Consider the following 12,435-nt stretch of genomic DNA (forward strand, 5'->3'; position numbering starts at 1 on the left):
ACTACTGCGCCTGTGCAGTACACTCCTGGTGAGAGAGCAAGGACGTAGCCGCACAGGCGCAGTGCTTTTTTTCGGGGACCAGAGTATCGGTGAGTGGCTGCGCGGGCACAGGATGTCTGCAGGGACTGGAGTATCGGTGAGTGGCTGCGTGGGCACAGGGCGGCTGCAGGGGACCGGAGCATCGGTGAGTGGCTGTGCGGGCACAGGACATCTGCAGGGACTGGAGTATCGGTGAGTGGCTGCGTGGGCACAGGGCGGCTGCAGGGGACCGGAGCATCGGTGAGTGGCTGCGCGGGCACAGGACATCTGCAGGGACCGGAGCATCAGTGAGTGGCTGCGCGGGCACAGGACATCTGCAGGGACCGGAGCATCGGTGAGTGGCTGCGCGGGCACAGGACATCTGCGGGGACCGGAGCATCGGTGAGTGGCTGCGCGGGCACAGGACATCTGCAGGGACCGGAGCATCGGTGAGTGGCTGCACGGGCACAGGATGTCTGCGGGGGACTGGAGCATTGGTGAGTGGCTGCGCGGGCACAGGACATCTGCAGGGACCGGAGCATCAGTGAGTGGCTGCGCGGGCACAGGACATCTGCAGGGACCGGAGCATCGGTGAGTGGCTGCGCGGGCACAGGACATCTGCGGGGACCGGAGCATCGGTGAGTGGCTGCGCGGGCACAGGACATCTGCAGGGACCGGAGCATCGGTGAGTGGCTGCGCGGGCACAGGACATCTGCGGGGACCGGAGCATGGGTGAGTGGCTGCGCGGGCACAGGACATCTGCAGGGACCGGAGCATCGGTGAGTGGCTGCGCGGGCACAGGACATCTGCAGGGACCGGAGCATCGGTGAGTGGCTGCGCGGGCACAGGACATCTGCGGGGACCGGAGCATCGGTGAGTGGCTGCGCGGGCACAGGACATCTGCAGGGACCGGAGCATCGGTGAGTGGCTGCGCGGGCACAGGACATCTGCGGGGACCGGAGCATGGGTGAGTGGCTGCGCAGGCACAGGACATCTGCAGGGACCGGAGCATCGGTGAGTGGCTGCGCAGGCACAGGACATCTGCAGGGACTGGAGTATCGGTGAGTGGCTGCGTGGGCACAGGGCGGCTGCAGGGGACCGGAGCATCGGTGAGTGGCTGCGCGGGCACAGGATGTCTGCAGGGACCGGAGCATCAGGGAGTGGCTGCGCAGGCACAGGATATCTGCGGGGACCGGAGCATCGGTGAGTGGCTGCGCGGGCACAGGATGTCTGCAGGGACCGGAGCATCGTGAGCGGCTGCGCGGGCACAGGACATCTGCGGGGACCGGAGCATCGGTGAGTGGCTGCGCGGGCACAGGATGTCTGCAGGGACCGGAGCATCGGTGCGTGGCTGCGCGGGCACAGGACGTCTGCAGGGACCGGAGCATCGGTGAGTGGCTGCGCGGGCACAGGATGTCTGCAGGGACCGGAGCATCTGTGAGTGGCTGCGCGGGCACAGGATGTCTGCAGGGACCAGAGCATCGGTGAGTGGCTGCGCGGGCACAGGATATCTGCGGGGACCGGAGCATCGGTGAGTGGCTGCGCGGGCACAGGATGTCTGCAGGGGACCGGAGCATCGGTGAGTGGCTGCGCGGGCACAAGACATCTGCGGGCATAGCTCCCAACTGTCCCTTTTTCGGAGGGACAGTCCCTCTTTCGGAGCCCTGTCCCTCTGTCCCTCTTTCCTCCTCATTTGTCCCTCTTTCAGGACTTTGTCCCTCTTTCTATGTAAATATATATATTTCTCTACTAAAAATGTGTTTAATTGACTCTAAACTTTATTCCCATCCTTTAAATGGATATATTACTAATTTAAAAATGTTAATATGAAGGAAAATGAACCAGGATAGAAAGGACCAGTGTGGTTTGAATTATAAAACAACATATTTTTCTTATGAAATCTTTATGGTATGCGTGACCAGGGTTGTGGTGAGGGCGTGGTCAGGGGTGTGGCTTAAGTGTCCCTTTTTCTCATCTCAAAATATTGGGAGGTATGTCTGCGGGGACTGGAGCATCGGTGAGTGGCTGCGCGGGCACAGGATGTCTGCAGGGAACGGAGCATCGGTGAGTGGCTGCGCGGGCACAGGACATCTGCGGGGACCGGAGTATCGGTGAGTGGCTGCGCAGGCACAGGGCGGCTGCAGGGGGCCAGCAGAACCACAAGGTAAGTTAAACTCTTATTTTTTGCTTATTTTAATTCCGCTTTAAATAATAGGTCTTCTGCAGTTTTGAACCCACAAAACAAAACACTGCTCTGTGTTTATTAATCACTAAAGGAAGTATTGTTTTTTTTTGCAGAAAACAGCATAATTTGTGGTTTAAACAATGGAGACACAGCACCCTCTACTGGTCAGAGAAGCCTAGACACACGTCCCTTACAACATACAGCAAAGCCGCCTGATGCCATATACCAGTGGTTCCCAACCTTTTTGGAGTCGTGACACATCAAACCAAACGTTCAGATCTCCGTGACACGTAGACTAAATGCATGTAATGAGAGACAGCGTTTCCCCACTAAATGCACATAAGAGACAGCGTTTCACCAGTAAATGCAGGTAATGACAGACAGCCTTTCACCAGTAAATGCACGTAATGAGAGACAGCGTTTCTCCAGTAAATGCACATAATAAGAGACAGCGTTTCACCAGTAAATGCACATAAGAGACAGCGTTTCACCAGTAAATGCAGGTAATGACAGACAGCCTTTCACCAGTAAATGCACGTAATGAGAGACAGCGTTTCCCCAGTAAATGCACATAATAAAAGACCTCTTTTTACCAGTAAATGCACATAATAAGAGACAGCTTTTCACCAGTAAATCCACATAATAAGAGACAGCTTTTCACCAGTAAATGCACATAATGACAAACAGCCAGTTGTCCCCAGTATATGTAGCCAGGGATATATGTGCCCAGTATATGTAGCCAGGGATATATGTGCCCAGTATATGTAGTCAGGTGTATATGTCCCCAGTATATGTAGGCTGGTGTATATGTCCCCAGTATATGCAGTCAGGGGTATATGTCCCCAGTATATGTAGTCAGGTGTATATGTCCCCAGTATATGTAGCCAGAGGTATATGTCCCCAGTATATGTAGCCAGGGGTATATGTCCCCAGTATATGTAGCCAGGGGTATATGTGCCCAGTATATGTAGGCAGGGGTATATGTCCCCAGTATATGTAGGCAGGGGTATATGTCCCCAGTATATGTAGGCAGGGGTATATGTCCCCAGTATATGTAGGCAGGGGTATATGTCCCCAGTATATGTAGGCAGGTGTATATGTCCCCAGTATATGTAGGCAGGTGTATATGTCCCCGGTATATGTCCCCAGTATATGTAGCCAGAGGTATATGTCCCCAGTATATGTAGCCAGGTGTATATGTCCCCAGTATATGTAGGCAGGTGTATATGTCCCCAGTATATGTAGGCAGGTGTATATGTCCCCAGTATATGTAGGCAGGTGTATATGTCCCCAGTATATGTCCCCAGTATATGTAGCCAGGGGTATATGTCCCCAGTATATGTAGGCAGGTGTATATGTCCCCAGTATATGTAGGCAGGTGTATATGTCCCCAGTATATGTAGTCAGGGGTATATGTCCCCAGTATATGTAGTCAGGTGTATATGTCCCCGGTATATGTCCCCAGTATATGTAGCCAGAGGTATATGTCCCCAGTATATGTAGCCAGGGGTATATGTCCCCAGTATATGTAGCCAGGGGTATATGTGCCCATTATATGTAGGCAGGGGTATATGTCCCCAGTATATGTAGCCAGGGGTATATGTCCCCAGTATATGTAGGCAGGGGTATATGTCCCCAGTATATGTCCCCAGTATATGTCCCCAGTATATGTAGTCAGGGGTATATGTCCCCAGTATATGTAGCCAGGGATATGTGCCCAGTATATGTAGCCAGGGGTATATGTCCCCAGTATATGTAGGCAGGGGTATATGTCCCCAGTATATGTAGCCAGGGGTATATGTCCCCAGTATATGTAGGCAGGTGTATATGTCCCCAGTATATGTAGGCAGGTGTATATGTCCCAGTATATGTAGTCGGGTATATGTCCCCAGTATATGTAGGCAGGTGTATATGTCCTCAGTATATGTAGTCGGGTATATGTCCCCAGTATATGTAGTCAGGTGTATATGTCCCCAGTATATGTAGGCTGGTGTATATGTCCCCAGTATATGTAGTCAGGGGTATATGTCCCCAGTATATGTAGTCAGGTGTATATGTCCCCAGTATATGTAGCCAGAGGTATATGTCCCCAGTATATGTAGCCAGGGGTATATGTCCCCAGTATATGTAGCCAGGGGTATATGTGCCCAGTATATGTAGTCAGGGGTATATGTCCCCAGTATATGTAGGCAGGGGTATATGTCCCCAGTATATGTAGGCAGGGGTATATGTCCCCAGTATATGTAGGCAGGGGTATATGTCCCCAGTATATGTAGGCAGGGGTATATGTCCCCAGTATATGTAGGCAGGTGTATATGTCCCCAGTATATGTAGGCAGGTGTATATGTCCCCGGTATATGTCCCCAGTATATGTAGCCAGAGGTATATGTCCCCAGTATATGTAGCCAGGTGTATATGTCCCCAGTATATGTAGGCAGGTGTATATGTCCCCAGTATATGTAGGCAGGTGTATATGTCCCCAGTATATGTCCCCAGTATATGTAGCCAGGGGTATATGTCCCCAGTATATGTAGGCAGGTGTATATGTCCCCAGTATATGTAGGCAGGTGTATATGTCCCCAGTATATGTAGTCAGGGGTATATGTCCCCAGTATATGTAGTCAGGTGTATATGTCCCCGGTATATGTCCCCAGTATATGTAGCCAGAGGTATATGTCCGCAGTATATGTAGCCAGGGGTATATGTCCCCAGTATATGTAGCCAGGGGTATATGTGCCCAGTATATGTAGGCAGGGGTATATGTCCCCAGTATATGTAGCCAGGGGTATATGTCCCCAGTATATGTAGGCAGGGGTATATGTCCCCAGTATATGTAGGCAGGTGTATATGTCCCCAGTATATGTCCCCAGTATATGTAGGCAGGGGTATATGTCCCCAGTATATGTAGGCAGGTGTATATGTCCACAGTATATGTAGTCAGGGGTATATGTCCCCAGTATATGTAGCCAGGGGTATATGTCCCCAGTATATGTAGTCAGGGGTATATGTCCCCAGTATATGTAGCCAGGGGTATATGTCCCAAGTATATGTAGTCAGGGGTATATGTCCCCAGTATATGTAGTCAGGGGTATATGTCCCCAGTATATGTAGCCAGGGGTATATGTCCCCAGTATATGTAGCCAGGGGTATATGTCCCCAGCATATGTAGCCAGGGGTATATGTCCCCAGTATATGTAGGCAGGGGTATATGTCCCCAGTATATGTAGGCAGGGGTATATGTCCCCAGTATATGTAGGCAGGTGTATATGTCCACAGTGTATGTAGTCAGGGGTATATGTCCCCAGTATATGTAGCCAGGGGTATATGTCCCCAGTATATGTAGTCAGGAGTATATGTCCCCAGTATATGTAGCCAGGGGTATATGTCCCCAGTATATGTAGTCAGGGGTATATGTCCCCAGTATATGTAGTCAGGGGTATATGTCCCCAGTATATGTAGCCAGGGGTATATGTCCACAGTATATGTAGCCAGGGGTAAATGTCCCCAGTATATGTAGCCAGGGGTATATGTCCCCAGTATATGTAGTCAGGGGTATATGTCCCCAGTATATGTAGCCAGGGGTATATGTCCCCAGTATATGTAGTCAGGGGTATATGTCCCCAGTATATGTAGGCAGGGGTATATGTCCCAAGTATATGTAGTCAGGTGTATATGTCCCCAGTATATGTAGCCAGAGGTATATGTCCCCAGTATATGTAGCCAGGGGTATATGTCCCCAGTATATGTAGCCAGGGGTATATGTGCCCAGTATATGTAGTCAGGGGTATATGTCCCCAGTATATGTAGGCAGGGGTATATGTCCCCAGTATATGTAGGCAGGGGTATATGTCCCCAGTATATGTAGGCAGGGGTATATGTCCCCAGTATATGTAGGCAGGTGTATATGTCCCCAGTATATGTAGGCAGGTGTATATGTCCCCGGTATATGTCCCCAGTATATGTAGCCAGAGGTATATGTCCCCAGTATATGTAGCCAGGTGTATATGTCCCCAGTATATGTAGGCAGGTGTATATGTCCCCAGTATATGTAGGCAGGTGTATATGTCCCCAGTATATGTAGGCAGGTGTATATGTCCCCAGTATATGTCCCCAGTATATGTAGCCAGGGGTATATGTCCCCAGTATATGTAGGCAGGTGTATATGTCCCCAGTATATGTAGGCAGGTGTATATGTCCCCAGTATATGTAGTCAGGGGTATATGTCCCCAGTATATGTAGTCAGGTGTATATGTCCCCGGTATATGTCCCCAGTATATGTAGCCAGAGGTATATGTCCCCAGTATATGTAGCCAGGGGTATATGTCCCCAGTATATGTAGCCAGGGGTATATGTGCCCATTATATGTAGGCAGGGGTATATGTCCCCAGTATATGTAGCCAGGGGTATATGTCCCCAGTATATGTAGGCAGGGGTATATGTCCCCAGTATATGTCCCCAGTATATGTCCCCAGTATATGTAGTCAGGGGTATATGTCCCCAGTATATGTAGCCAGGGATATGTGCCCAGTATATGTAGCCAGGGGTATATGTCCCCAGTATATGTAGGCAGGGGTATATGTCCCCAGTATATGTAGCCAGGGGTATATGTCCCCAGTATATGTAGGCAGGTGTATATGTCCCCAGTATATGTAGGCAGGTGTATATGTCCCAGTATATGTAGTCGGGTATATGTCCCCAGTATATGTAGGCAGGTGTATATGTCCCCAGTATATGTAGTCGGGTATATGTCCCCAGTATATGTAGTCAGGTGTATATGTCCCCAGTATATGTAGGCTGGTGTATATGTCCCCAGTATATGTAGTCAGGGGTATATGTCCCCAGTATATGTAGTCAGGTGTATATGTCCCCAGTATATGTAGCCAGAGGTATATGTCCCCAGTATATGTAGCCAGGGGTATATGTCCCCAGTATATGTAGCCAGGGGTATATGTGCCCAGTATATGTAGTCAGGGGTATATGTCCCCAGTATATGTAGGCAGGGGTATATGTCCCCAGTATATGTAGGCAGGGGTATATGTCCCCAGTATATGTAGGCAGGGGTATATGTCCCCAGTATATGTAGGCAGGGGTATATGTCCCCAGTATATGTAGGCAGGTGTATATGTCCCCAGTATATGTCCCCAGTATATGTAGCCAGAGGTATATGTCCCCAGTATATGTAGCCAGGTGTATATGTCCCCAGTATATGTAGGCAGGTGTATATGTCCCCAGTATATGTAGGCAGGTGTATATGTCCCCAGTATATGTAGGCAGGTGTATATGTCCCCAGTATATGTCCCCAGTATATGTAGCCAGGGGTATATGTCCCCAGTATATGTAGGCAGGTGTATATGTCCCCAGTATATGTAGGCAGGTGTATATGTCCCCAGTATATGTAGTCAGGGGTATATGTCCCCAGTATATGTAGTCAGGTGTATATGTCCCCGGTATATGTCCCCAGTATATGTAGCCAGAGGTATATGTCCGCAGTATATGTAGCCAGGGGTATATGTCCCCAGTATATGTAGCCAGGGGTATATGTGCCCAGTATATGTAGGCAGGGGTATATGTCCCCAGTATATGTAGCCAGGGGTATATGTCCCCAGTATATGTAGGCAGGGGTATATGTCCCCAGTATATGTAGGCAGGTGTATATGTCCCCAGTATATGTCCCCAGTATATGTAGGCAGGGGTATATGTCCCCAGTATATGTAGGCAGGTGTATATGTCCACAGTATATGTAGTCAGGGGTATATGTCCCCAGTATATGTAGCCAGGGGTATATGTCCCCAGTATATGTAGTCAGGGGTATATGTCCCCAGTATATGTAGCCAGGGGTATATGTCCCAAGTATATGTAGTCAGGGGTATATGTCCCCAGTATATGTAGTCAGGGGTATATGTCCCCAGTATATGTAGCCAGGGGTATATGTCCCCAGTATATGTAGCCAGGGGTATATGTCCCCAGCATATGTAGCCAGGGGTATATGTCCCCAGTATATGTAGGCAGGGGTATATGTCCCCAGTATATGTAGGCAGGGGTATATGTCCCCAGTATATGTAGGCAGGTGTATATGTCCACAGTGTATGTAGTCAGGGGTATATGTCCCCAGTATATGTAGCCAGGGGTATATGTCCCCAGTATATGTAGTCAGGAGTATATGTCCCCAGTATATGTAGCCAGGGGTATATGTCCCCAGTATATGTAGTCAGGGGTATATGTCCCCAGTATATGTAGTCAGGGGTATATGTCCCCAGTATATGTAGCCAGGGGTATATGTCCACAGTATATGTAGCCAGGGGTAAATGTCCCCAGTATATGTAGCCAGGGGTATATGTCCCCAGTATATGTAGTCAGGGGTATATGTCCCCAGTATATGTAGCCAGGGGTATATGTCCCCAGTATATGTAGTCAGGGGTATATGTCCCCAGTATATGTAGGCAGGGGTATATGTCCCCAGTATATGTAGCCAGGGGTATATGTCCCCAGTATATGTAGGCAGGTGTATATGTCCCCAGTATATGTAGGCAGGTGTATATGTCCCCAGTATATGTAGGCAGGTATATATGTCCACAGTATATGTAGTCAGGGGTATATGTCCCCAGTATATGTAGGCAGGTGTACAGGATCTTCTCAGAAAATTAGCATACTGTGATAAAGTTCATTATTTTCTGTAATGTACTGATAAACATTAGACTTTCATATATTTTAGATTCATTACACACAACTGAAGTAGTTCAAGCCTTTTATTGTTTTAATATTGATGATTTCGGCATACAGCTCATGAAAACCCGAATTTCCTATCTCAAAAAATTAGCATAGTTCATCCGACCAATAAAAGAAAAGTCTTTTTAAAACAAAAAAAGTCAACCTTCAAATAATTATGTTCAGTTATGCACTCAATACTTTGTCGGGAATCCTTTTGCAGAAATGACTGCTTCAATGCGGCGTGGCATGGAGGCAATCAGCCTGTGGCACTGCTCAGGTGTTATGGAGGCCCAGGATGCTTCAATAGCGGCCTTAAGCTCATCCAGAGTGTTGGGTCTTGTGTCTCTCAACTTATCTTCACAATATCCCACAGATTCTCTATGGGGTTCAGGTCAGGGGAGTTGGCAGGCCAATTGAGCACAGTAATACCATGGTCAGTAAACCATTTACCAGTGGTTTTGGCACTGTAAGCAGGTGCCAGGTCATGCTGAAAAATGAAATCTTCATCTCCATAAAGCTTTTCAGCAGATGGAAGCATGAAGTGCTCCAAAATCTCCTGATAGCTAGCTGCATTGACCCTGCCTTTGATAAAACACAGTGGACCAACACCAGCAGCTGACATGGCACCCCAGACCATCACTGACTGTGGGTACTTGACACTGGACTTCAGGCATTTTGGCATTTCCCTCTTCCCAGTCTTCCTCCAGACTCTGGCACCTTGATTGTCGAATGACATGTAAAAGTTGCTTTCAACCGAAAAAGTACTTTGGACCACTGAGCAACAGTCCAGTGCTGCTTCTCTGTAGCCCAGGTCAGCTGCTTTTGCCGCTGTTTCTGGTTCAAAAGTGGGTTCATGCTTCCATCTGCTGAAAAGCTTTATGGAGATGAAGATTTCATTTTTCAGCACGACCTGGCACCTGCTCACAGTGCCAAAACCACTGGTAAATGGTTTACTGACCATGGTATTACTGTGCTCAATTGGCCTGCCAACTCTCCTGACCTGAACCCCATAGAGAATCTGTGGGATATTGTGAAGAGAAATTTGAGAGACGCAAGACCCAACACTCTGGATGAGCTTAAGGCCGCTATTGAAGCATCCTGGGCCTCCATAACACCTGAGCAGTGCCACAGGCTGATTGCCTCCATGCCACGCCGCATTGAAGCAGTCATTTCTGCAAAAGGATTCCCAACCAAGTATTGAGTGCATAACTGAACATAATTATTTGAAGGTTGACTTTTTTTTGTTTTAAAAACACTTTTCTTTTATTGGTCGGATGAAATATGCTAATTTTTTGAGATAGGAAATTCGGGTTTTCATGAGCTGAATGCCAAAATCATCAATAAGAAAAACAATAAAAGGCTTGAACTACTTCCGTTGTGTGTAATGAATCTAAAATATATGAAAGTCTAATGTTTATCAGTACATTACAGAAAATAATGAACTTTATCACAATATGCTAATTTTTTGAGAAGATCCTGTATATGTCCCCAGTATATGTAGCCAGGGGTATATGTCCCCAGTATATGTAGGCAGGTGTATATGTCCCCAGTATATGTAGTCAGGGGTATATGTCCCCAGTATATGTAGCCAGGGATATGTGCCCAGTATATGTAGCCAGGTGAAACCCCCCCCAGGAGGAGAGCGCGAGGGAAGGAGAGCGGCACCTCAGGGTGCTCTCGCTCTTTCCTCCGGGAACGAAGTGCGGTGGCTGACAGAGGGGCGGAACTTACCTTCCGTGTCTCTGTCCCGTCTGGTCTCGTCGCCGGCGCGGGATGATTTGCCACTACTCTGGCCTGATCCAGACCAAAGCAGCGGCTGCAGAACCAGAACTTCCGGCCGGCGCATGGAGCGACACGGAAGGTAAGTCCCGCCCACTGCCAAGTGCCGCCGGCCCGGCGCCCGCCACAGTTAGTATCGGAGGGGAGAGCGAGGGAGGCAGAGCACCCTAAGGTGAGAGAAGGGGGGGGAGATGGCCCCCTTCTCCACCGCTGCCCACAGTTCTTCTCCCTCCACTGCGCTGCTCCCCTCCGAGAGCCGCGACACATACCGAAAGCTGCCGGCGACACATGTATGTGCCGCGGCACATGGGTTGGGAACCACTGCCATATACATGTGCTTGCTGATTGCTTGAACAACTGGCCAAAAAACACCGCCCCCCCCCCCCCTCCCCCTTGCAGCACAAAATACTTACTAAGCCTCCGGGCGGCAGGTTCTACCCTTCCGTTAGCTTCTAGCGGCTCTCCGGTGTCCTCCGTGTACGGCTCCAGGCGTGTCACCTGACCCACATCGTGCACAGATGCTGGAAAGCCGCTAGGGCCTACAGGATGGGTAGACGGCGCCCCCCAGAGGCTTGGTAAGTATTTTATGTCCTGCAAACCCCCCAAAGCCCTGTCCCTAATTTTCCCTTCAGGCTGCCGGTTAGTTGAGATTTTCGGTTGCTTGAGTTCCAGATAACAGGAACGTTGCTGTCCTGCCAAAACTACTGCGACACGCCTCCAAATCATCCAGGTGATACAATCACTTCCATGGCCATTACATGTATGATGTGAAGCACCCAGGCATGCAGACTAAAGTCCTGGATCGGGTCGTTTTACGAATTGCGGATCGGGTTCGGGTAACCGTTTTAAAGTCATAAATTCTGGAAGTGAACCGGAGGCGGGGCCGGAGCATTGGGAAGTGGCTGCGCGGGCACAGGATGTCTGCGGGGGACCATTAGAAGCCCCAGGTAACTTCAACTCTCTTTTACCCCTACCTCCCGACCCCCCCCCCCCCCTCAACCCCTCTACAGTACTCCTTTAAACACTTCTTTGGCTTTGGTTTGTGTGTAAAAATAGGTTTCACTTACTCATACCACTCAACTTTTTGAGATGAGAAAAAGGGACACTTAAGCCATGCCCCTGCCACACCCCTGGCCACACCCCCACCACGACTCTTGCCACGCATACCATAAAGATTTCATAAGAAATATATGTTGTTTTATAATTCAAACCACACTAGTTTTTTCTATCCTGGTTCATTTTCCTTCATATTCACATTTTAAAATTAGTAATATATCAATTTAAAGGGTGGGAATAACATTTAGAGTCAATCAAACACATTTTTAGTATAGAAATATATATATATTTACATTGAAGGAGGGACAAAGTCCTGAAAGAGGGACAAATGAGGGGGAAAGAGGGACAGAGGGACAGGGCTGCAAAAGAGGGACAGTTGGGAGCTATGCTTACTTTACAGATTTCCAGTGAGAATACCAATGCATATTTTATAATAAAATGGAAAAAGCAGGCACCGGGTCAGGTTGCGGGTATGGAGGCCTGAAGGTCGGGTGCAGGTACCAGATTCACCGAAAAGCGGTTTGCGGGTTGGGTTGCGGGTACAGGATTCACCAGAAAGCGGGTTGCGGGGCTGCTGGTGCGGGTTGGGTGCGGGTCAGATGTGGGTCTGAAAAATTAGACCCCCGCAGGCCTCTAATGCAGACCACTAGAAATGTTTGTAAAAGAATGAGTTTCTCTGCGGACCTCGG

This window comes from Hyperolius riggenbachi, chromosome 11, assembly GCF_040937935.1.
Source record: "Hyperolius riggenbachi isolate aHypRig1 chromosome 11, aHypRig1.pri, whole genome shotgun sequence".
Classification (NCBI taxonomy): domain Eukaryota; kingdom Metazoa; phylum Chordata; class Amphibia; order Anura; family Hyperoliidae; genus Hyperolius; species Hyperolius riggenbachi.